General features: G+C 37.9%; 1 long non-coding RNA gene across 1 annotated transcript in view; it reads right to left on the bottom strand.

Moving 5' to 3' along the window:
• Positions 1-4,614: 4,614 nt before the first annotated feature.
• LOC122904102 overlaps positions 4,615-22,943 on the bottom strand; it is a 50,526-nt gene continuing 32,197 nt past the window's right edge. Inside the window, exon 3 of the long non-coding RNA XR_006384153.1 lies at positions 4,615-4,641. This is a non-coding gene — a long non-coding RNA (uncharacterized LOC122904102). The remainder of the gene's footprint in view (positions 4,642-22,943) is intronic.

Here is a 22,943-nt window from a genome sequence, read left to right as displayed (position 1 = left end):
ATTTTTATTTAATTGAAAGGAAATCATTTTACTTAAAACTATTTAAAAGCATTGTACTCTACAGCAACATTTTTATTTACCTAGCTCATTTGCAACAAATGTTTCAAAGAGGTGTATACTGTTTGTATCTTAAAGGATATCTATTTATACATAGGGAGTATAAGAAGAGGAGTACAAACAAGATAAAAGAATTATACTTGCTTATATGATCAGATTTCCTATTAATTATGGTAGGAAAAGGTTAATGGGCGCGTATATTTAATAAAATTGCACAGCAAAAATAGTTCTTCTTAGTTTTCATAGTCTAATGTTTATGATAACTTTGTTCCAGATAAAATATGGTTGTTTCTATATTTGAAATATATATTTTAAAATATTGTAATCTTAATGTATTATTAAAATATGTTATCTTCCTCATAGGATCTGGGACTTAGGAGTGTACTTGGTGAAATATATCCTAGCATATCTAGAGTAAGATTTTCCTAGAGAACCAAATAAATCTTCTGAAAGTATGTCACACTCCCATCGTTGTCTTTGTTTTTAAAATTTTCTCTATTGTTTAAAATCCCTATAGAGAAAGTCATTAATGTTGGGTGGGTAGATATTCCCATAATTCCTCTTCCCATGCTGATAAAGCAATTATGCAGAGAGATGTTGGGCCTCCACTATTTCTCCATCCCTGGTTCTGGTTCTGGCAGAAGGAAAAGCTGTCCTTAATGGATGTAAATGGAAGCTAAATTCATTTTATTTGTAGGTCAGGTGAAAATGGCCTTTGAATGAAGGCCAGTATAAGATAGAGATAACTTTCTGACAGAACTTCTTCATCTGTGCTGTTTGAAAAATATTGCTTTGCAAAAAATTCATAAGTGACATCGATAGATGGACTCCAGAGACCAACCGAAACTCCTTTCTCATGAACATTGACTGCCTTTTAACCATGTAGAAGGGTATATTCCATTATTATAACATACACCAATTATCTGATTATACTAGTTTTTTTAACAGTATGAAATAAATTTCTCAGTCAATAGACTGATTTAATCTAAAATTCTGTAGAAGTCAAATTTGAACATCAGTGATCTGCTTTAACAGTAAATCATCCTCTTTTTATAACAGTGTTAAGTCAATGTACTCAATAGTTAGAGCTGCTAATATTAAAAAAAAAAAACCCACTAAGCAGAACTAAAAAATTACAGTTAGTAAGTATGAAGATAAGCAGGTTTTTTTTAAAAAAAGATTTTACTAAAAAAAGATTTTATTTATTTGAGAGAGAAAATGCAGGAATGGGAGGGGTAGAGAGAGAAAGAAACACCCTGCTGAGCACAGAGCCCAACACAGTGTTCAATCCCAGGACCCTGAGATCATGACCTGAGCTGAAATTAAGAGTTGGATGCTTAACTGACTGAGCCACCCACTTACCCCTGAGGATAAACAGTTTATAACATGAGTCTTTCACATTTTTTTTTTAATCTTGGAAAAAACACTTCAGAATTCGCCATTAAAATCTCATGATTAATGACAAAGGATTATAGATGGATAACATTGCAAAAGGATTAAATCTTTCATAAACACCTAGAACAAATGAAAACTACTGGTTCAATATCTGTATTCTACACCTAGATAAACATGTAGAAAAATACACATTTGTTTTAAGTAGTTTAAAAAATCCACAAGAAAGAAAGTAATCTGTGAAAGTTTATAATAACTGTTGATTAAATATAAAGCAATAATTAATAAGTTATTCCTACTTCTTATAGGCACTACTATCTTAGTGCTTAAGATAGTATCTACAAAATGCCCTGCAACATTGTACTATGTATCAGAATTTTCTTGGAGAAATAAAGAAACAACTACTACAAACCTTATATACTTAAGTGGTATTTGGTATTTGGTTTTAGAGTTTGTAACACTTTAGGAGACTAGGAGAGAGAGAGAGAGATGAGAGGTACAGATGATTAATTTCAATTTTTAATCTTGAGGAATTAATTCCTTCTCTCTCAATTTCTCTCAACCCTATTTTGACCACTGTTAAACATGTGATTCATATACTCTGCCTCCAAAGTCCTATCACCACCTTACTTTGTGCCTTCTATTTTTAAAAATATCATATTTTCCTGGCTTTCTCACTCTTTTATTCGACCCTAATTTTGCCCAATTCTTCCTAAGCCCTACTCAGATTCTACCCCTAGTTCCCTCAGGTGCTTGCTTTTTTCACATTTTCAGTATGGCTATTTCAGATTTCACATAAGAAGAAAGCAGCAGGGGGTGCCTGGGTGGCTCAGTGGGTTAGACCGCTGCCTTCAGCTCAGGTCATGATCTCAGGGTCCTGGGATCGGGTCCCGCATCGGGCTCTCTGCTCAGCAGGGAGCCTGCTTCCTCCTCTCTCTCTCTCTGCCTGCCTCTCTGCCTACTTGTGATTTCTCTCTTGTCAAATAAATAAATAAAATCTTTAAAAAAAAAAAAAAAGAAGGAAGCAGCGGTAAGAGAGCGTTTGTTGCTTTCCTGCTTCGAATCCTTGATCCATATTGCTGCTTACAGTAAAATTTTTGAGACGCAAAATTACGCCTTGGTGTGGAATTGTCAGTGGATCCCAGTATTTGTCGGGATAAAACCTTAGCATGACTTAGAACACTTTTACATGACCTTGGGGTCATTCACTCAACAGATACTTATTGAGCACCTACTATGTCTAGTCACTATTCCTAGTGCTTGGAACACAGCAGTGAACAGAACAGGAAAAGATCCCTGCCCTCATGAAGACTACATTCTGGTGGTAGGAGAGAGACAGTAAATGATACATACAACATATAATTAGCTTTTACAGCATATCAGAAGATAACAGATGCTATAATAAAAAAAAAAAAAAGGAGGTCAGATCTTCTGGGAGTGGCTGAGGCAGGCCGTGTGTCCACGAACAGTCAGGGTCAGCCTTCAGAGTTTTCAGTGCATGTCACTACCACAGGCACCCTATCTTCCCACCATACTTCACATCTTCCTTTTTGTGGACAGTCTTTGTTCTATCACTTATTATCACTTTGGTCTAACACAAAGTATCCAATTTTCACTGGAGCCCTTTCTTTGCCCACCCCATTTCTGCTCTTGATTCCACATTCCGCTATGGCATCATTCCCTCCCCCAGTCTCCCCCTACCTCCTCCTCTCCTCCCAGATAGTTGGTTGTCCCTCTTCTTTATTCATCTACGTCACAGGTTTTTTTTGCAATGACTTACTTACTTTCATATTTGTGATTATTATTATTTGCTGGGTTATGCTACAACAACAAAACCCCCTAAATTTTAGTGGTCTATTTCTCATTCTCACATTTTAGTTGTAGCAACTGCAGAAAAAACTGTGGCTCTGATCCATGAGTTCCCGTCATTCCAGGACTAACCTACATTTGGGACATGCCCTTTTCACAGCAGAAGGGAAAAGGGAATAGTCAAAATGGCAATGCCTCTTCAAACTTCTCAGGGATAGCACACATTGTGTATGCCCGCATTCTCGAAATCAGTGGTGTGGAAGAGTTTCCCAGAGAGTCCCTGCAAATCACGTGGCCATGACTGGAAGCTGGAATCCTCTCATCAAAGCAGTCATTGTGATCCATACAATCTACCACACTTGTGTATCTCACACAGTGGACTCTGTGTACAATGAGTTCTAGTTCTGTGGCTTTCTTCAACAGACCTATTTCCTAGTGCACCAAAGCAGCTTGACAAAATGCCTTTAAGAAGTGAAACCAGAAAAAGAGGATGGGAACTAACATTTAGTGAGTGTCATTGTCCCAGGCACCAACACACCTGATTACTTCCATGTTACAGACTAGGCAGATTAGATTTGATTACGTCCACGTAAAATAATTTGTGCATGGCAACAGTTCTGAAATGCAGGATCCAACCCATGTGACTCTACACCTGCTTTCTAGTTCACCATCGTGTCCCTGTAGATGTCTATAAGCTACAGCTCTCATGCAGTGATTTCTTAATATGAAAGTAAAGAAAGGAGACAGATACGATAGTGCTGTGAAGGCTGATTCTATTTCTGCACATCTCGCATTTCACCTAATCTTATCATAACTCCCACCATTTTTCTATTTCAGGCATTTGTTACATCCCATTTAGAGTTCCATAATAACCTCTTAATTATTCCCCACTCTCTCTAGGTTCCATTCGACACCCAAATAATGTTCCCAAAGCTTATCTTGTAGCATGTCATTCTTCTGTTTGAAACTGTTTCAAGGTTTCTAATGATCTCTACTACAAACTTGAGTTTGTGCTCTTAACCTACATGGTCTTGCTGTTTTCTGCAAATCCCTCTGCTGAACTAGTGACATGTTCAGGATCTCATCTTCACTTTTCCAAATATAAACTCTGCGTTCCCTGCTCACACCACCTGGAATAACCCTCCTTTTGCCTTCTTTTATAGAAATGTTTTTCAACTTGAAGTCGACTTGAACTGTTTATTTAATTAATATCGCTCAGGTCCCCACCTGAAAGAGGTCTTTCCCTCCTGTGTCTCCATGGCACTTTGTAGCTGTAACATCTGAAATTATTATGGATGTTGAGAGTGGATGTCGATATAACAACTGTGTTCAGATGTTTGAAGGGTGGTCAGCTGGAAGAGGATAGGCTTCCTCTCTGAAGCTCTACAGGGAAGAACACAGACAAGCGTGCTTAAGTTTTGAGGGAATAGATTGCAGCAACTTCAGTATCAGCCACAAGAAAGGGTGAATTCTTTCTTCAAAGGAAGTGTTGAAGGGAAATCTGGATGCTCCTCGATTGTGGATCTCATAGGACTTATGATTCAAACATCATCATTCATCTTATATTTGTGTCCATGGTGTTTTCTGTAATAGATATGAGTTGTTTAAGAATAAGGGCGTTGGTCTTGTTTATATTTGTGCCTCTCTTCATATTTATTGGATTGTCTTTGTTATACAAACAGACTATGGACACACATACCACTAGTATCACATGGCATAGCTATAAAATAAATATTATTAAGAGAAAAAGTTGCAAGTAAAAAAGGAGCAGAGTGTCTATCAACCTCCAAATTCTCACAACCCAATAGAGGTGGGTTTTAAATTGGACCTGGCTTGGCTGCATGAACCCAACTGAAGAGGCTTTAGGGAGTGAATATTGTTCTATTCAAGTATAAATTCCCTGCTAGAGGAGCTGGCCTCAGTTAGGAATGGAGGAGCCTCTGGATCTTTGCCTCTGATACCAACCTATATTCTCACTGAGCTAATTTCTTGCTAAGTTATCAAAAGGGAGGGACAGAGGAACATAAGGGAAGGGAAGGAAAAATAAGATGAAATCAGAGAGGGAGGAAAACCATAAGAAACTCTTAACTATAGGGAACCAACTGAAGGTTGCTGCAGGGGATGGGGTAACTGGGTGATGGGAATTAAGAAGGCACTTGAAGTAATAGGTATTAGGTATTGTATGAAACTGATGACTCCCTGAATTCTACTTCTGGAATTAATAACAGATATATGCTAATTAAATTGAACTTAAATGAAAAAATTTTTTAAAAGGGAGGGAATGAATCACCAAGACACTCAGATCTGTTTCTCATATTTGCAATGTCTTTGCATGAAGACGGGTGCTCCCTAACAGTGATAACAAAAGAGAAAGAAGGTAAATGGATTGCTACCATTTTCATATATTTATTTGGCACAAGAAAAGAGAGTAGAAAATGGAAAGAAACCTTTAAACTTTTGTATCCAGTTAGAAGATAATAGTTCATGTGCCCAGTGGAAAGTATGTCAATTCATCATCCACTGTAAGAAATGCAAAATAGTGGGGACGCCTGGGTGGCTCAGTTGGTTAAGCATCTGACTCTTGGTTTCAGGTCAGGTCATGAACTTCGGGTCAAGAGATCAAGCCCCCAGTTGGGCTCTGTTTCTACACTGACAGTGGAGCCTGCTTAAAATTCTCCTTCCCCCTCTCCCTCCACTCCTGTGAGCTCTTGTGTATGGGCTCTCTCTCTCTCTCATTAAAAAACAAAAACAAAAACAAAAAAACTGAATGCAAACTAAAGACTAGCTTACTACTGGGAAAAAGGAAATGTGAAAGACTGGGAAGAAGGGCAGTAACAGAATAGATGGAGTGATTGAAAAACTGGGCATGGCAGGTGCAGAAACCCAGGCAGGAGCAGAGGAATAAAACCAGAAAGCTAGGAGAGGGCTAGCGGCAAGAAAAGCCTGGTCAGCACTGATCAAGGCTACAACAGGGATGCAGCTTGAAACATTATGCCAGGTGCAAGAAGTCACACACAAAAGACCACATATTGCATGATTCCATTCATATGAAATACCCACCATACGTAAATCCACTGAGGCAGAAAGCAGATGAGTTTTTGTCAGGGGCTGGGGAGTAGCTGCTTAAATGGGTATAGGGATGCCTAATGCTGTCAGTGTGATGACTAGGTCTTGGAATAAGATAGAGGTGATAGTACAACATTGTGAGTGTACTAAATGCCAGGGGGTTATACACTTTAATATGGTGAGTGGTTAAATTTTATGTGAACTTTGTAAGATTTTACCTCAATTATAAAGAAGAACAGATTGGTTAAGGTGACCCTAGGAGGAATGGAATTCTAATTCTTCTTCTTTTTTATTTTTTTCTTCAATTGTCCAAGATTACAGCTTTTTAGTCCAGCCAAATTTAGGTCATATACCTTCTTTTTTTGTTGTATGGAGGCAATGGAAGGAAGTATCCTCCCCTGAGGCTTCCTAGTGGGACAGACTAGGATTTCATGGACCACCAAGATTACAGAAAATGAGGAAGATGTAATTTTCCGAAAGTAATAACGATGTTGTCAGGAAGGGGAAGTGGATATTGGACATACACAATATTTCTAAACTATCCCTATTGGAAGCAAAAAAAAAAAAAAAGTCTGTAATTAGGCATAAAACAACCTTTGTAAGCACAATGAGTAAGATGTCTTGAAAGAGCAAACAAGAATCCTCAGACATATTTACTACTATTTTTTTTATGATTTTACTTATTTATTTCAGTGAGAGTGAGAGAGAGAGCATGAGAGGGGAGAGAGGCAGAGGGAGAACCAGACTCCCCGCTCAACAGGGAGCCCGATGTGCGACTCGATCCTGGGACTCTGGGATCATGACCTCAGCCGAAAGTAGTTGCTTAACTAACGGAGCCACCCAGGCATACGTATTTGCTACTATTTTTAGAATTCAACGTTTTCTTAAAAAAATACATGTGGCTGCTTTCGATGGAAACACAAATGCTTTGGAATATACAAATAATGAGAACAAAATTCTGGCCCTTTGAGGGCAGATTGTGTAGGATTCAGGGGATAAATAGAGCTGCCCACAGCCCTTTGAAGTGAAGCGGAATGCAACAAGTGTTTTGAAAATGGTATGGGAGAAGAGCTATTACAACTAGTTCTCTGCTCTTCATTAATCAGAGTTCCTAGGATTTTTTTGTGGGGTTATGTTTTTGTGAAAAATTGGGAATTTAGATGAATTTTCTTGAGGTGTTTGACAGGCCTGAAGAGGAATTACTGAGATAAAACAGCAGTAAGTTGACACTTGATTTTTAGAACACGAGGAGTGGAAGGAATGTACTGCAGTTCATGTCTGCGTCTGTTCCTATAGCCAGTATGTACGGTGTGCATGATACTTGTTCTCTGTGGCAACTGAGAAGAGTTGCACTGGGGAAAGCATTTAAACGTTGTGAAAAATTGAATATAATCAGAACAATGTGGCTGTTCAATGTATTAAGGAAAAAGCTTAGCTGGTCAAGATTCTTCTTTTTGATAGTTTTTATCACAACAGGAATTTACCTGAAACACAGATGACCTGTATTGTACACTTATACTATAATAAGACACCAGGCAAATATTCATTTAAATAAGAAAGGAATGAACTTCAAAACAATTTTTTTTTTTAACTGGCATACATGTCAGAAAATGTACAGACTTGGATGTAATATAACAAAACACACAGATCACTGGGTAGGGATTCCAAAGACCTGGATTTGAGTTCTGACTACCACTCTCTCTGTGAAGCCCGGTGGGCCATTTGAATTCTCTGTAACTCCGTTTCCTGCCTTACAGTGATGTTGTGGAGAGTATCAGACAAATGTCGTCTGTGATAGATTTCCTTCTTTTATTTGCTGGACTCTTTCTCCAGAGACAGCTTTATTTTCTCACAATACTGCTCCTGGTTTTAATGCTGCTGGAGATAATGAGGGACTACAGAAGCTGGTGAATGCCCCAAATTCCTCATTCTAAGAACACTCTTATCTGCAAAATGCTGTCTTTCCATTGGCAAGTCACACATGCGCTTCCACGGTCGGGGAGTGTAATCCTGCCACGGGTAAATCAGACTGCGGCTGCCTCTTTCTGCCAGTCTTCAGCTCTCACGGTCTCTTCACCAAACACTTCAGTCACAGGAGTTTATTTAACATGGGGTCTTAGTTCCAGCTGAGTCATCCTCAGTTACACAGTTCCGGATACAAAAACAAAATAAGAGCCAAAACACAAAAGCAGCAGGAAATCTGTAGTTAGCCAGATACAACACCAGGATGGTAGAGATGGAAGTGGCTAATATGAAATAATAACAGATGGGGAGGGTGGTGAGCATCACTTCTAGAGGGATGGTGAGAAATGGGGTGGGAAGTGGCTGTGGCTGGTGTGCAGTAGAGGGAAGGGAAGAACGATGAACATCAGACAGACTGGCTGACGGTGAGGAATGGAAGGACAAAGAGGATCTGTATCTAAGCACAATTGGGTATACTTAGATCCTATTTTAGATTATGTCAAATAACACTTTTCCCTGTGTAGCTATTGGGAACTGACATTTAATTAGTGAATGACAAGCATGAAATAGCAAGGTGACATGGAACCACTTAAGAATAAAGCCATCATGATTTCTCTTGCAGTTTATTCCTACAAAAGTATTGTATTGTCCTTTATTAAACCTTCACAATATTACTGTGAGAAAGATAAATAACAAGAACTAGCTATTCACTCTTCCTTGTGGACTAAACAAAAGGAAATTGGTTTAAATTGTAGTTAAGTAAAACTGTCTTGGCTAAAAGGCCCATATCTGTGCTAAAAAGGTATTCCTTAAACGAGTTACCCATTTTAGTCCATAGCTATGGAATTTACTGTTTTATTTTTATGACACATTAGCTTGAAGCCAGGGTAATTACATTGGAAGACGCAGGGCTGAACATACACATAGAAGGCAAAGTCGGTTTTCTACATGAGATGCTTAACACTCTCGTGCCCTCAAATTTTCTCCCAAAGAGCTGGCACGTTTCCTGAAATTTTCGCATTACTGGCTTTCTGGGAGTAGTCACTGAGGACCTCTGCAATGGAAAAGACTACATGGATTGCACCATACATTAATTTTAACCATCTACATTCACTTAGATAATTTTCTCGAAAACAATTCCCAATTATCTGGAAAAGTTCCAAGAAAATGGAAAATGGGACAGATAATTTTCAACAGATTGGAGTAATGATTCAAGAATCATTTAAGGTGGTGGTTACTGGCAGAAATTCCCTGGTGCTGGCTTGTGTACATGCACATCCCTAGTGAAGGAGGCCAGCCATTGTGACAACGAAAGACCCATCTAGCTATTGATTATTCATTCAACAAATATTTAATGAGCCCATGTAATAATGTAATAGACACTATTCTTGGTTCTGGGGCTAGAGAGTTAATAAAACAGACAAAAATCCCTGTCCTCAGGGACCTTAAATTCTAACAGGAAACACAGACAATAAACAGTGAGAAATGAAAAGAATGTGCAGTGCGTTAAATATTGATATGTGCTCAGGAGAAAAGCAGGGAGGGGCAATAAGGGGTGTGTGTGTGTGTGTGTGTGTGTGCATGCGCACGCATAACCTTGGACGCTCTTCCCAGGGAGGAGGTTGCAACTTTGATAAGAGGGCTATTTTACAGTGAAGATTGAAGGAACCTGGAGAATGAGCCATCAGATATCTGGTGAGAAGATCCTTCAGAGGAAACAGCCAAAGGCACTGGGCAAACTCGTGGGGATTACAGGAAAGAGGCTTTCCAAAAGGAAAGATGAAACACTGGCATTGTTTCATTAATAGTTTCCTTTAGTATCAGTCCTGCCTCTTTTCAAATGAGCGTGCAGACAGCAGCCCCTCCATTGTCTTCCCACTCAATTTGTCACTCGGGACTTCCATGATTCACTCGAATTATTGTTCTCCTGAGCAATTTTCTAGAAATCTCTTCTCCTCTTAGCCCACCTCTTCATCTCCCTCTATTCACCATTTGACTCAATTTTACCATCTCGGAGATTGATTCTTCTGCCAACCCTTGTGACTCTACCACTCTCTTACCAGCCAACACCCTTCATTTCCAGATCCCTTGCTCTTCTGGCAGAATCAGTCTCTACCTGCTACCTTTGTGATCAGCCACATCACCTCTCCTTAGATGAGATCTTCATCTATCATCTGTTTTATGGTAAATATTTTCCTAACCAACTCCTACTTCTCTGTACGGCTAGTCCTATCCATCCTCCCCGAACACCTGTGTTGGGCAACAGATGCACACACTTGTATGTGTGTGCGATGGAGATACTAGCTCAGGACTCTAGAATGGCTTCTTCTTGTCACATAGTGCTGCCCACATGCCTGGCCCTCTTCTGGCCGAGCAATGATACCAGCTGTTCCAGATCTTGGGTTCAATCTCTTAAAGGGAAGACAATGTCACTTTCTTCTTGAGGTTTAGAACTCTATTTCCAGCTTTGCTGGCATTGCCAATGTGCTGACTGATCTCAGGAATGCTGAGTTAAGGTTAGTTCCAGAATCTGAAACCCACCTGGGTACAAACCCCTCAGAGCAAGGTAGTGTTTCCTTCTAAAACTCTCAAGTATTTTTCTCTAGATAGTGTATTGTTTGCCTGCTTTACCAAGGGAGACTGCCCTCAGAGACTCCATGGTGAATTGTCTTCTGAGGGAAAATCTTGGGAGGAGGACCTGTTTGAGGAAAAAAAGGGCATTTTGTGGCAAAGCTCTCAGCTGTGACAATGAGAGAACCATTGTCCCTTTTCCCCACCCAAACATACAAATTTCATCTCTTAGCAGGCAACCTGCCTCACAACAGTAAAAAGAAGAATCATTCTAAGGGTTTAAGGAGTTTACAATCTAGTTGAGAAGACTAGGGTTACCTTAGCATAAGGGGGAGGCCACTGTCCTACATCTCGTTGGAGTCTCTTTATCCCAGGTTCTCAGGTATTGCTGAGGTTATGGATGTGCACAGCAATTAAGAGAAGATGAAGTACTAAGTTTCAGATGTGTGAAATGTATGAAAGCCCATTCAAGTGGAAACATTCAAATGAAGAGTAAAGGTAAGTAAGGCACAGTGAGCTCTTTGGATTTGAGAGGCAGATTTGGGTGTTATCTGTAGAGCAATGAGAGAAAAAAACAGAGTAGACTGTTAGGCTAAAGGAAATTAGTTCTAGGTAAAGATTATGCTGTGCGATGTTATGATGCATAATAACAGTAATAGTAAAATTTATTCTTAACTCCCCTGAAGTTATTTAAACCTCTCAACAATCTTATGGGGTAGGTGGTATTATAATCTTTATTCTATAGACAAGGCTCAGAGTACATAGATCACTTTTCCAACACAATACAGTAGAAATGAAGGTAAATGGAACCTAGAAATTAGAACCTAGGAATTTGGACTTTGGAGCTTATGCATTGAAGAAGACCAGTAACTGGTTGCTTCTGCAACTTTGTGTAGTGTTGTATATTGTAAATTTGTTTTATGTATGCATCTATGAATACATTTATGCTTATCTATCTATCTATAGATAGATAGATACATACATAAATATTTGTTCAGTTCTGCCTCTGATCCTTTAACTAATGTTATCCCTAGTCAGGAGAAATTTACAAGATCCTAGTCTCAAAGCACAGAGTCTCACATTGTTGTCGTCTGTTCTTGATTCATTCAGGTATTATACCTAATTTTAGGGACTGAGGTTTTGCCTTGTGATTCACTGTCAGGACCTTTTCATCCCTCATATTTCCACTTTGGTTACATGGACAGCGTTCCAGTTCTGCCTTCTGCATGCTGTTCTGCTATGAAATTAAAGTATTCAAGTTGTGTGAACTTGCATACTTGAACCTTCCAAGTATACAAGCTCACACATAGCTTAGCTTGATGACCTCTCTACCACCTGAAAGCCTAAGTTCAAGATACTTTTGAGATGGTAGCATCTACTGGCCCTGGTAATTGATTGCACTGGGGTGAGGGAGTACTATACTATCTACATTGCTACTATCATTTTCACTCTAGCTAGATACATGGGGTATTAGATATGAACCTGCTGCACATTCCTGGCCTGAATCACTGAATGGATGCTGATGCCTCCATATGGGATATGGAAGGAATTAATAATTGAAGATGAGGCCAAGAAAAGAATTAAGAATGAACTAGGTCTGATGCCTGTTTTGCTGCTAGTGCCATCAACGAAAATAGAAAATCTGGGAGAGAAAAATGTTTGAGGAGTAGTAAGTTATAAACATAATATAGATTTAGACACAGTAAGTTTAATATGCCTTTGAGACTGCAGGTAAATATACAACTCCTGAGTTTAGAAGAGAGTTAGCATTAGAAATATATGGGAGTTATCCACGTATGATTTTATGTATCCTCAATGGCAATGCCACTGAATTGGCTTGGGGAGGGAAAAACATGTAAATTCTCGACCATATTTTAAATTCTATCTTAAATAAAAAGAATGATAATTTTTTCTTGTGAAAAAATGTATACTTTCTTACATTTATATGAAGGCCAAATAAAATTTTATAAGATATTGGTATTTTAAAAATTGATATTTTATTGACCACCTTACAGTCAATAAAATGCAGAACAAAGTATTTGCTCTCTATAGTCAATGAAATAGAGAGCAGTGTATTTGCTCTGTAAATATAGCTTCAACACAAGACTCCTGGCTTAATGCATTTCTGCCCTAAAGCTCCACATATGTAGAATTTTGAAGCCACCATTGTATGTCTAATGTATACATTTCTGGACTCCATTTTCATTAAGGATATTGAAGACTGCAGGATACAATTTTTTTTTAAGGAAGAAGTTCTACTTTTACTTACTGTTGGATTGTCCTAAAATTACAGGGTCAATAGAACAGAAGTATTATAGTTTTATGTGTTTCTGAAACTCAATCTTGTGCCCACCATTTGCAGTAATGTTAGAACTTATAAAATATCATCAGTTTAAAAATGCTTATAGATGATAATTTTAATACTTTATTGATGCAGTTAATCAAAGACAATATATGTATTTAGTCATAACATGCTTTGTAAGGTGATTTTACTCCCTGCTTCATTTACTCTCATATGATATTATTTTGTATTTAATAACATGATTTTTACATAAAAATTAGATCATGGGTTAGGGAAAAAGAGGAGACTCCTTATTCTATGAATGGAGAACAATTATATATTATGTTTTCAGAATTATATTTTGTAAACTTTTCCTAGAGTGCTATAAAACTAAAGAATAATTGGTATGTAAAGTCTTTCTTATAAACTTCAAAATTTCTATTGAACATTCAATTGAGTCTTAGTCATCATTGAAAGCATAATTTCAATATTAATCATTTATGCCAAGATATCCTATCCCACCTATAATCTTTCAATAAGCATTCTTGTACACATATTTGGTTATAATCTTTTAGCATCTTTCTTCTTATGGAATGCAAGCAAGGCATTATCTATGCTGCCAGTGGAACCCTCTGCACAACTGGACAGATGGGACACTACTGTAAGGATTAGTCCTGATTTTACTATGAAATGTTTGATTTCCAGCACTTGGAAAATTATTTTTATACCACTTAATGGTGATAACTCTTCTTTTCTTCTAAGATGTATATGCCCTACTGCAAGTTAAACATTTTTAATAATATGCTCATGTGTTGCTTGATAGTAGGGAGTGTGTCTTCTCATTTTTGGTAACACCTGGTGCAATTCCTAGGATGTAATAGGTGTATTTGTGTGTGTGAACTAATGGAAGAGTTTTGGCTTTCTTCGTATTTATTGGGTATGATTCATAATTCTCAAGTTATCTTGTTGGTATTTTCTGGTATTACAAAAGCATGCCCACTTTAGAAAAGAACCACTGGTTCTGCATTTTTAAACTGAGCCAATCCTAAAAATATTTTAGCAAATGATCTTTTTTTTCCTTTTAGATTCAGCTCAAATGTTATCTCTTCTGGGAAGCATAATTTTTAGGTCAGAATCAATCATTCACCTTTAGCTACATGGCAAATATTTAATGGGATCTATATGTTGAATATTATTACCGTGGCTTACTCTTTTGCCTTTGTGAGCTCTAGTTCATTGAAGAGATCTTTCTGCTTCGACATAGGTTAGGATTTCTTCCAAAAGGAATGAAAAGAAAAATTAGTATTCAAGAGTAGAATGTATGGCAAGGCAATAGTCTGGATTTCAGTGATAGAGGAGTTTCCAAATTCCATTATGTCTATCATTAACACAGACTTAGGGACATGGTCCACAGGTTTTTATATAAGTTTTCTAAACAGAAAGAGGAAGGAGAAAAAAAATCTGTCCCTTTCTAATCCTAGAAAATGTGACAAGAAAAGAGAGAATGGGTGAATATGATGAACATATATCTCCCTTCTATGACTAAAGATATCACTGCAAAGAGTAAGGCCTTGCTCAATTAAGACTCTGGGTGGAGGGGTTCTCATACTTCTTTTTTGTACCATCCTGGCTGGGGCTCAGCCATAACAGAGTAATTTTGAAGGCACAGCCTGAAATTTTATTTTTCCAATTCACTTTTACCCTTTCCTGTGTATTATAAGCCCCCTGGGTAGCTGAGAGTCTGATTGGAAACTTGCCAAGTCCTGGCAGTGTGAAGTATTTCTGTGAGTGGACCACCTAGGCTGGTACTGAATGGGATACTCAGCTTAGTGTTTATAGCAGCAATCTGAGCAAAAGTAAGGCTGAACCTGCGAGGGGAGCAATCTGTACATTGGAGAAGCCAAAAGAATGGTTCCCCATTTTCTTATTCAGATTTCAGCAGGGGACGACCACAGAGCACCCAGAAAATAGGCAATAAAGGAGCATCACTGGGAGCTGGAGGAGCCAGACAACCCCATCAAAGGAATGTCCCACGCCTGCTGCCCTTCCCCCACACCCAGATGTCATGTTGGAGAAGACCCTGGAAGGTCTTACAAAGGTGGTACAAAGAGTAAGGTGGAAGGTGGTACAAAGAATAAGAAATCTGAGAGACTAAAAATTTCCCAGAATTGCTGAATATGACCCAAACATATTTCTATTGTCATATTGGTCTAAGTTTTAAAATGGATTGGACAATTAGTTAATGCTTCTCCCAACAAACCACAGATGGGGCCTGTTGAAGACCAGATTAGCTATAGACAAAAATAAAGAAACTGTATATTCTCTAGCAACTTAATTTTGTAACATCTTCATATTTTTATTAAAGTAAGTTAAAATTTATTCTTCCCATATATTTGTCCATCTATTAGTGTTTTTCATATTCTTTTTTAGAAAATGAAATGTCTCTGTCTCTTTATTAGCCTGCTAGGGCTGCCCTAAAAGCATACTATCGACTGGGTGACTTAAACAACAGAAATTTATTTTTGCACAATTATGGAGGCTGGAAGTCTGAGATCAAGGTGTCAGCAGGGTTGGTTTCTACTGAGAATGTTCTTTTTGGTTTTTAGATGGCTGTTTCTCACTGTATTTTCACATGATGATTTCTCCATGCATGCACACTCCTATTGCCCCCTTGCTCTTCTTATAAGGACACCAGTCCTACTGGATTAGGGTCACTCTTATGACCTCATTTAATCTTAATTGCCTCCTTAAAGACCCTATCTCTAAATACAGTCACATTGAGGGTTAGGTCTTCAACATATAAATTTGGAGGGGACATAATTCTGTCCATAGCAGTCTTCATCCTGTATCAGTTATCTGTAGGGACCCTGTCATTATATTTTGAATCCCTAGCATGGTGACTGACAGTATTGCTTAATAAATGGTGAGTAGGTACAAAGGAATGTGATACATAGACAGTGTAATATAATGTGGTGAGAAAAGGCACAGACCTTTGAGACTTGTGTTCAACTCCCAGCTACCCTCTTATCCAGACACAATTTCTAAATATGTAAAAAGTAGACATAATAATGCCTCTCTTTTTTAATTACTAGAAGATTAAATGCATGTTCAGTAAATTATACGTGCCCAATGAATGTTAGTTATGATTGTTAACATTTAACTGTTTCATTTGATCAACCTACTTTCACTTGGATATCAGCTAAAACAAGCACCTCTGCTGTCTGACCAACAGGATCAGAGCACCCTGGGTTATAATCAAGGTCTGCAGACGCGGCAGTAGAGTGAGCATGTCACAGAGCCATCATCCTGGGCACTTGTTCTCTAGGGGATTGTTTCTGTCTGCTTGGGGGTGATATTTTGGCCCTCATGATGGATAATATTCTTAGTGTTTTCAGGCAAAGTTAGGCTGAATTAATTTTAGAACTGACCCACTTACATATTTTTAAACTTTAGACTACGGCAGCTGAACAGCTAAGTTGGACAATTTACAAACTGCATTATGGCTTATATGGGGCAGGCAACTCTTGAAATAGGACCAAGAGGCTCAAGAGTCCAAATGAGTGGTTCTTGATAGATTCAAAATATCAATTAAATCCTTAACTCTTGGTCGTCTGCTGGAAGTCTAGCAGTTTAGAGGGGGAAGTAAAGAAAACATACTATTCAGTCTGGTTGTGGAATCAAAAACAAAAAATGAAAAATCAAATCTAGACTACCATACAATAGTTAAATAAGTAGAAGTTTGGGCAAGTTTCCATTATGCTGAACTATAATTACTCGCCAAATTTTCAAGTTTTAATACTTGGATTAATTTGGTAAACTTGTATGCTTTTCATGCGCTCAGGAAGTGGTTTAAGACTCATTCTTCACCTCAAAATAGTATTTGTGAAATCTTTTACCATTTCCTCCATGAATCTTAAAATAATCCTTTGAATTAAAATTCTCTCCCCTAAATTCCTGATAAGAACTTTGTCTGTGCTCCTCATATGTAACATTCATCAGTGCATTCTTCCTCCCTCACCGTGCTGCCTTCTTGAAGTCAAGGGCAGTAACTGATTTAGCTCAAGACCTCTTGCAGTGATGTTCAGAGTCCTACACATAGTGGGTGCTGAATAAATATTAATGAAATCCATAGTAACAAGCACCTATTCAGAGCTCACTCCCTGCTTCTTGTTCTCATTCAAGATTCTACCAAAACATTTTTCCTACTGAGTTGAACTTGGACCTATAATTTTTCTAAACACAGTGCTCCCGGGAGCTACTATCTGCCAGTTATGCTTGGTATGAGAACCAAACATCTTTGCTATTCTGGCTCTTGAGTGTCTAGCCAGAGATTTTGTCATTCATCTAGGCCCTTGTTAAGGATAAATAAAGGGAGGTGTTTTAAAATGAGGTCAAAGCTATCATTGGTAGCTAAAAAATAACTCCTATATTCTATGTGTATTGATGATAGGTCAGGAGTATGATTTTAATGGGGGAAAGAGGACCAGCTCTTATCAATAGTTATGACTAAATAAAAGTATAAGTGTGAAATAATTACTATAAATAATTCTGAGTTATATTATGTCAAATTAATTGCTTTGATAATTAAATATAAGATTAGCCTTTTTTTTTTGGATGTTTTTTATTTAGTTCATTGTGAAATGACTCCACGCTGCCTTACCATTCCCACTGGAGAAGTTAGTTTATTGATCATTGTTTTAAAGATAATGGCGTTTTCCTTTAATATTTATTTAGTTTAAATTATTTTAAAAGCGGGCATCTGGATGGCACAGTCAGTTAAGTGGCTGAGTCTTGATTTCACCTTAGGTCATGATCTCAGGGGCATGTCATGTTCGGCATGGAGTCTGTTTGAGATTCTCTCCCTCTTCCTCTCCCTGTACCTCTCTCCTTTCATGGTCTCTTTCTCTCAAATAAATACATCTTTAAAAAAAGATAAATTATTTTACAAGCATTTGATACTACTGTAAGATTTCTAAGAGTAGTTATAGACCTTTGCTTCAAATTGAATGATTTTACTCTTTAAAAATTTTTGGACAATATTTATCTTGCTATTAACTTTTTTTTTTTTTTTTTAAAGATTTTATTTTATTTATTTGAGAGCGAGAGACAGTGAGAGAGAGCACGAGCGAGGAGAAGGTCAGAGAGCGAAGCAGACTCCCCATGGAGCTGGGAGCCTGATGTGGGACTCGATCCCGGGACTCCAGGATCACGCCCTGAGCTGAAGGCAGTCGTCCAACCAACTGCGCCACCCAGGCGTCCCTTGCTATTAACTTTTATGTACATGGAAATCTATTTCTCTTATCTCCACCTCAGGGAAAAAATTGGGATTGTGTGTGCATGACAAGGGGAGTTATGAACACTTGGCAACACTCAAGGAGATACCGGGGAGGCAGCCTTTCATGATTAGACTCTGTGTTCTCTGTTGATCAGAGTTAAGAAGACTACTCTTACTAAAATTCTAGTCAGTGAGAGCCTGCTTGGGGTTAAATGGAAAAGGCTGCAGAAATGATCAGCTACTTTCCCCATTAAGTGATACCTTTATACGTGTAGACCCTAATGTTATTACCCATTTGCCAGTAGCTTTGATACAAGAAAGAAATAAAGACAAAAGATTACTTGGCCAAGAAAGAATAATGAAATCAGAATAAACAAAGGCTCACAATGAAATCTGAAAGGAGTAGTGTACCTTCAAAGAGCTGCAACTTACATAGAAGGCCTTTATCCACTTTCATTAGAAGATATAATCCAAAACGGAACTATAGTAACTACATGTCTACTATCACAAAGAACTACTGTATTTAGAAGGAAATGTAAAGATATTTGAATTTTGTTTCAGCAACCAAACTAAAGAATAAATTAACTTCACACTAGGATTTATTTATTGACAAATAGTTTCTTCCTGTCAAAATTCTATCAGGATCTGATTTTCTAAGTCTATTAAAAATAATAGGTAAATCAATAATAATTTAGTGAACTTCTTTCCATTCAACTTCCTTCACATAAAATGAATGAAAACATTCCATTTAATCACTTATTGAAAGAGAAGGTCATAATTTATTGACATAGAAGCAAGTGTCTTGTTTTGCCTGGATCCTGCAAAGGGAGAGGAGTGGGAGGTTGCGTGAGCCTGGTGGTGGGTATTAAGGAGGACACGTATTACATGGAGCACTGGGTGTGTTGTATAAACAATGAATCTTGGAACACTGAAAAAAAATTAAATTAAATTAAAAAAAAGTATTAGTATCCCACATCTTTTATCTCCCTTGGGAAAATAAGTGAAAACTAAAATCACATCCAAAATTCCCAACTTTGTTTCTGTAACTGTTAAGAAGAAAAGGGAAAGTACTATAATACTTGTAAGCCCAATGAGACATTTTGAGAGTTTTAATTTATTCTAGTTGTATAGTTCTATTTGCTTATTACCCACGATGTTTTTATAATCGTTTAGGAAGGTGAATGCAACATGTAAAAGGCAGAAGGATACCAAAGGACCAAAGGACTCTCGAACACTAACATTCAACTCCCCTATGCCTGATGCCCTGCCTTGCTTTTAGTCCCAACTCTATTTTTGGTTCTGCCTTTGTTCTTATGACATATTTCGAACTCCATATGAAGACCTTATGGGGGTCCGTGCATGGAGCATGCCTGCCACATGCTGGGCAAATAGAACTCCCTGTAATTATCTCTATTTTATAAGGGATGAAACTGAGATGCAGAAAGGTTAAGCCATTTGTGAGAAACCACATGTAAGTAAGCATTCTTTGAGATGGAGATAGAAACCTTTAATCAAGAAGAGGTTAAAATGTCACGATTCCAAATCTGAAATAGATGGTCTGAAATGGCAGATTCTTAAGAGAGAATAATTAAAGGAGTTGATGCCTCATTGTCTTTAACGATATTCCTTGCTGTTCCATCAAACCACTGAATAGATAAGAGGTGAGCAATAAGGTTCAAGCTGATCTTTTGTGTAGCCAGATAATTTAGACAAAAGCTCATAGGGATGGTGTGGAAAGTAAATTCACCTGCCTGGCCTCCAAACTCCAACTTTCAGTAGAGGGTGATTGAGTGACACCTGGACACATGGAGCAGAAGAAAATTACTCTGTAAATTCTGGTTTCCTTTCTGAAATTTGCAGTGTCAGGCCACAGACCATGTATACTATGTTAATTGTAATGATTTGAGCCTTAGATACAGAGATCGCTATGCCACTCCTGCACTTTAGACTGGGCAGATGAACTTTATTCATATTCTGTTTTTCACTTCACCTATGCTCAGAAGACTTAACCTATGATTGTATAAGATGGTTAATCCTAGCTGTTTCCTACGGTGGCCATAATTTTCAGTGTTTAAAGGGTGAAAGAAAATATCACCATCCAAGTAGGCTGGCACATATACTTGACTTCTCTCTCCATGTCTGGGAAGGTTCTGGGTTAGGAAACCTTATGAGGCACCTCACCACCCCTAGTTTGAATTCTGATTACTCTCCTGGGAAAAGGAAATAGGCCATTCCCAAATTTAAAATTTTTGCAACCAGAGGAAGTTGTGACAGTATGTATTTATCACATCTCCTCTAATGGTTCTAATTCCCTGATACTGGTTTTTAATGATCACTTCCCTCACATCTTTAGATGTTGTGTGAAACTGTACATGAAAATGTTCTAATGTTAGTCTACTTTTTCAGGGATTCATAAGTCTCTTTTCTTTTGTGCTCTACTGTTCTTTAAGGTTTTTTCAAGTAAGTCTACATAACCATGATGGGCTTCTTTATATAAATGAGTATGATAACTAACTTCATTTATATGAGACCTTCTATGGTGACTGTTAATATATTAAAACCTGTTCAGTTGTTCTTTTAAAGAGGTTATTCAGAAAGATACAGAACACTCTTCTCTAGACTCCAGGTAGGCAGTGGAGAAATCACCTTCGACTGAGAATAAGCAGAGAAATGATCAGTGAAATAGGACTCCTTTCCCAAGTGAGGAATCACCTTTAGACTTTCTCACCATCATGGAGTGTTATAAAGATCCTGGGGTGACTGCTTGGATAAAGAGGAGAGATACCACACCCTTTTAGGGGACTTGACTGATCCTCAGAGTTAGATTTTATGTACCATCCCAGCCTAACATATGGATGCAATAAAAATACTTAGAAAAGAAGGGTTCAGCTGCTTATGTTCAGGACACCTTCAGGAGGGGCAGAGGGACACATATTAAGCACTTTTCAAAAATACCAAACCAAACTGCTTAAAGATTTTGAGGGGGAAGACCACTAAAGAGTGAGCCGGCCAACCACATGCTAGCTTTGCTTATGTTGCTGGTGCTTTAATAAGAGGGGGGGAAAAACTCCCTTCTTCCTTGTAGACGTGCTTCTTTTACAATAAAATGTAGCAGAGGGTTTACAGAGTTTCTAGAATCCTTTCCAGCTTATATATGTTCTAGTATACAAACATCTTCTGGTAAGGCTGTGCTCTTGGAGCTGTGGGAGACATGATGCCATATAAATTCTAGTCCAGCTCTTCAAAAGCTAGCTCTTATTTACTTCATCCTATGCAAATGGTACCGAAAATTAAGCTGAAATTTTGAGCCAATCCTGCAATAGCTTGTAAGTAATGAATAAACCCAATAATGCTGTCTGATCTGAATTTAGTAATAACTACAATATTTTATCTTCATGGTCTGTTTCTTGGGCATGCAGATTGCCTGTTAAGAGTGAAATGCGGGCGCCTGGGTGGCTCAGTGGGTTAAGCTGCTGCCTTCGGCTCAGGTCATGATCTCAGGGTCCTGGGATCGAGTCCCGCATCGGGCTCTCTGCTTGGCAGGGGCCTGCTTCCCTTCCCTTCTCTCTGCCTGCCTCTCTGCCTACTGTGATCTCTCTCTGTCAAATAAATAAATAAAATCTTAAAAAAAAAAAAGAGTGAAATGCCATTCACTACAGCAGTCTAGTGTGGTTCAGCCAGATGTATATGTAATGTACACAAATTACCTAAATGTGTGGAAAGCTATCAACTAAAATTTTTAAAATTAAAGGAAAGTTACAGACTGATAAACTTTAAAGGAAGTAAAAGGATGAACATTAACTATTATATCCTAAAAAATTATCTAATTCACAAAGGAGAAGTTAAGTTACACTTTCTATGACAAATTGTGGTCCCCTTGGAGGCAAGGGCACTTTCTTATCCATCCTGGCACAGGGTAAGAGTATTAATAAATATTTACTGAAGTGAACCTTATAAAATGGAAGTTTGGGAAGTCAATCAATAGTGTCTGTCCCAACACACACACATCTACTCACACAATGAACAAACAGGCACAATTCAACACAAAGTTTAAGCATATTGCAATAAACTTCATGGGGCATAAGAGTCAGAATTAGCAAATTAAAAAGGACCTTGGGGATCATCTAATTGTTTTATGATATTGAAATTTTATTTTAATGAGAGAACATGACTAGAAATCACCTTCTCATTCTGTGGGAGCTAGGGATGTGAAAGAATTTATATTTAACCTTTCTGAGGGAATTACCAAATTAAAAGAAGTTTAAATTCCAAACGTGTAGAAAGAGTAGTATCAGATCCTTCCTATCCCTGCCTATTTACCTTTTAGGTCTTCAGGAACTTCATATGTTCTTTTGGGTTCTTGTGGTATGGTTTGGGTGAATGTTTTTCAGATGGTCTGATGGGATTTGGGGTTGGGAGACAGAAAGATTGGGAGTTGATATCTCCAATGGAAAACGATACAACAATCACAACTCTTCTTTCTCTTCTGTGGCTATTCAAGTGCAAAGTGAACACTGTAAGTTATTGTCT

The sequence above is a fragment of the Neovison vison genome, chromosome 4 (assembly GCF_020171115.1).
Source record: "Neovison vison isolate M4711 chromosome 4, ASM_NN_V1, whole genome shotgun sequence".
Classification (NCBI taxonomy): domain Eukaryota; kingdom Metazoa; phylum Chordata; class Mammalia; order Carnivora; family Mustelidae; genus Neogale; species Neogale vison.
Note: the sequence above shows the minus strand (reverse complement) of the source record. Positions and strands in the feature narration are given on the sequence as shown.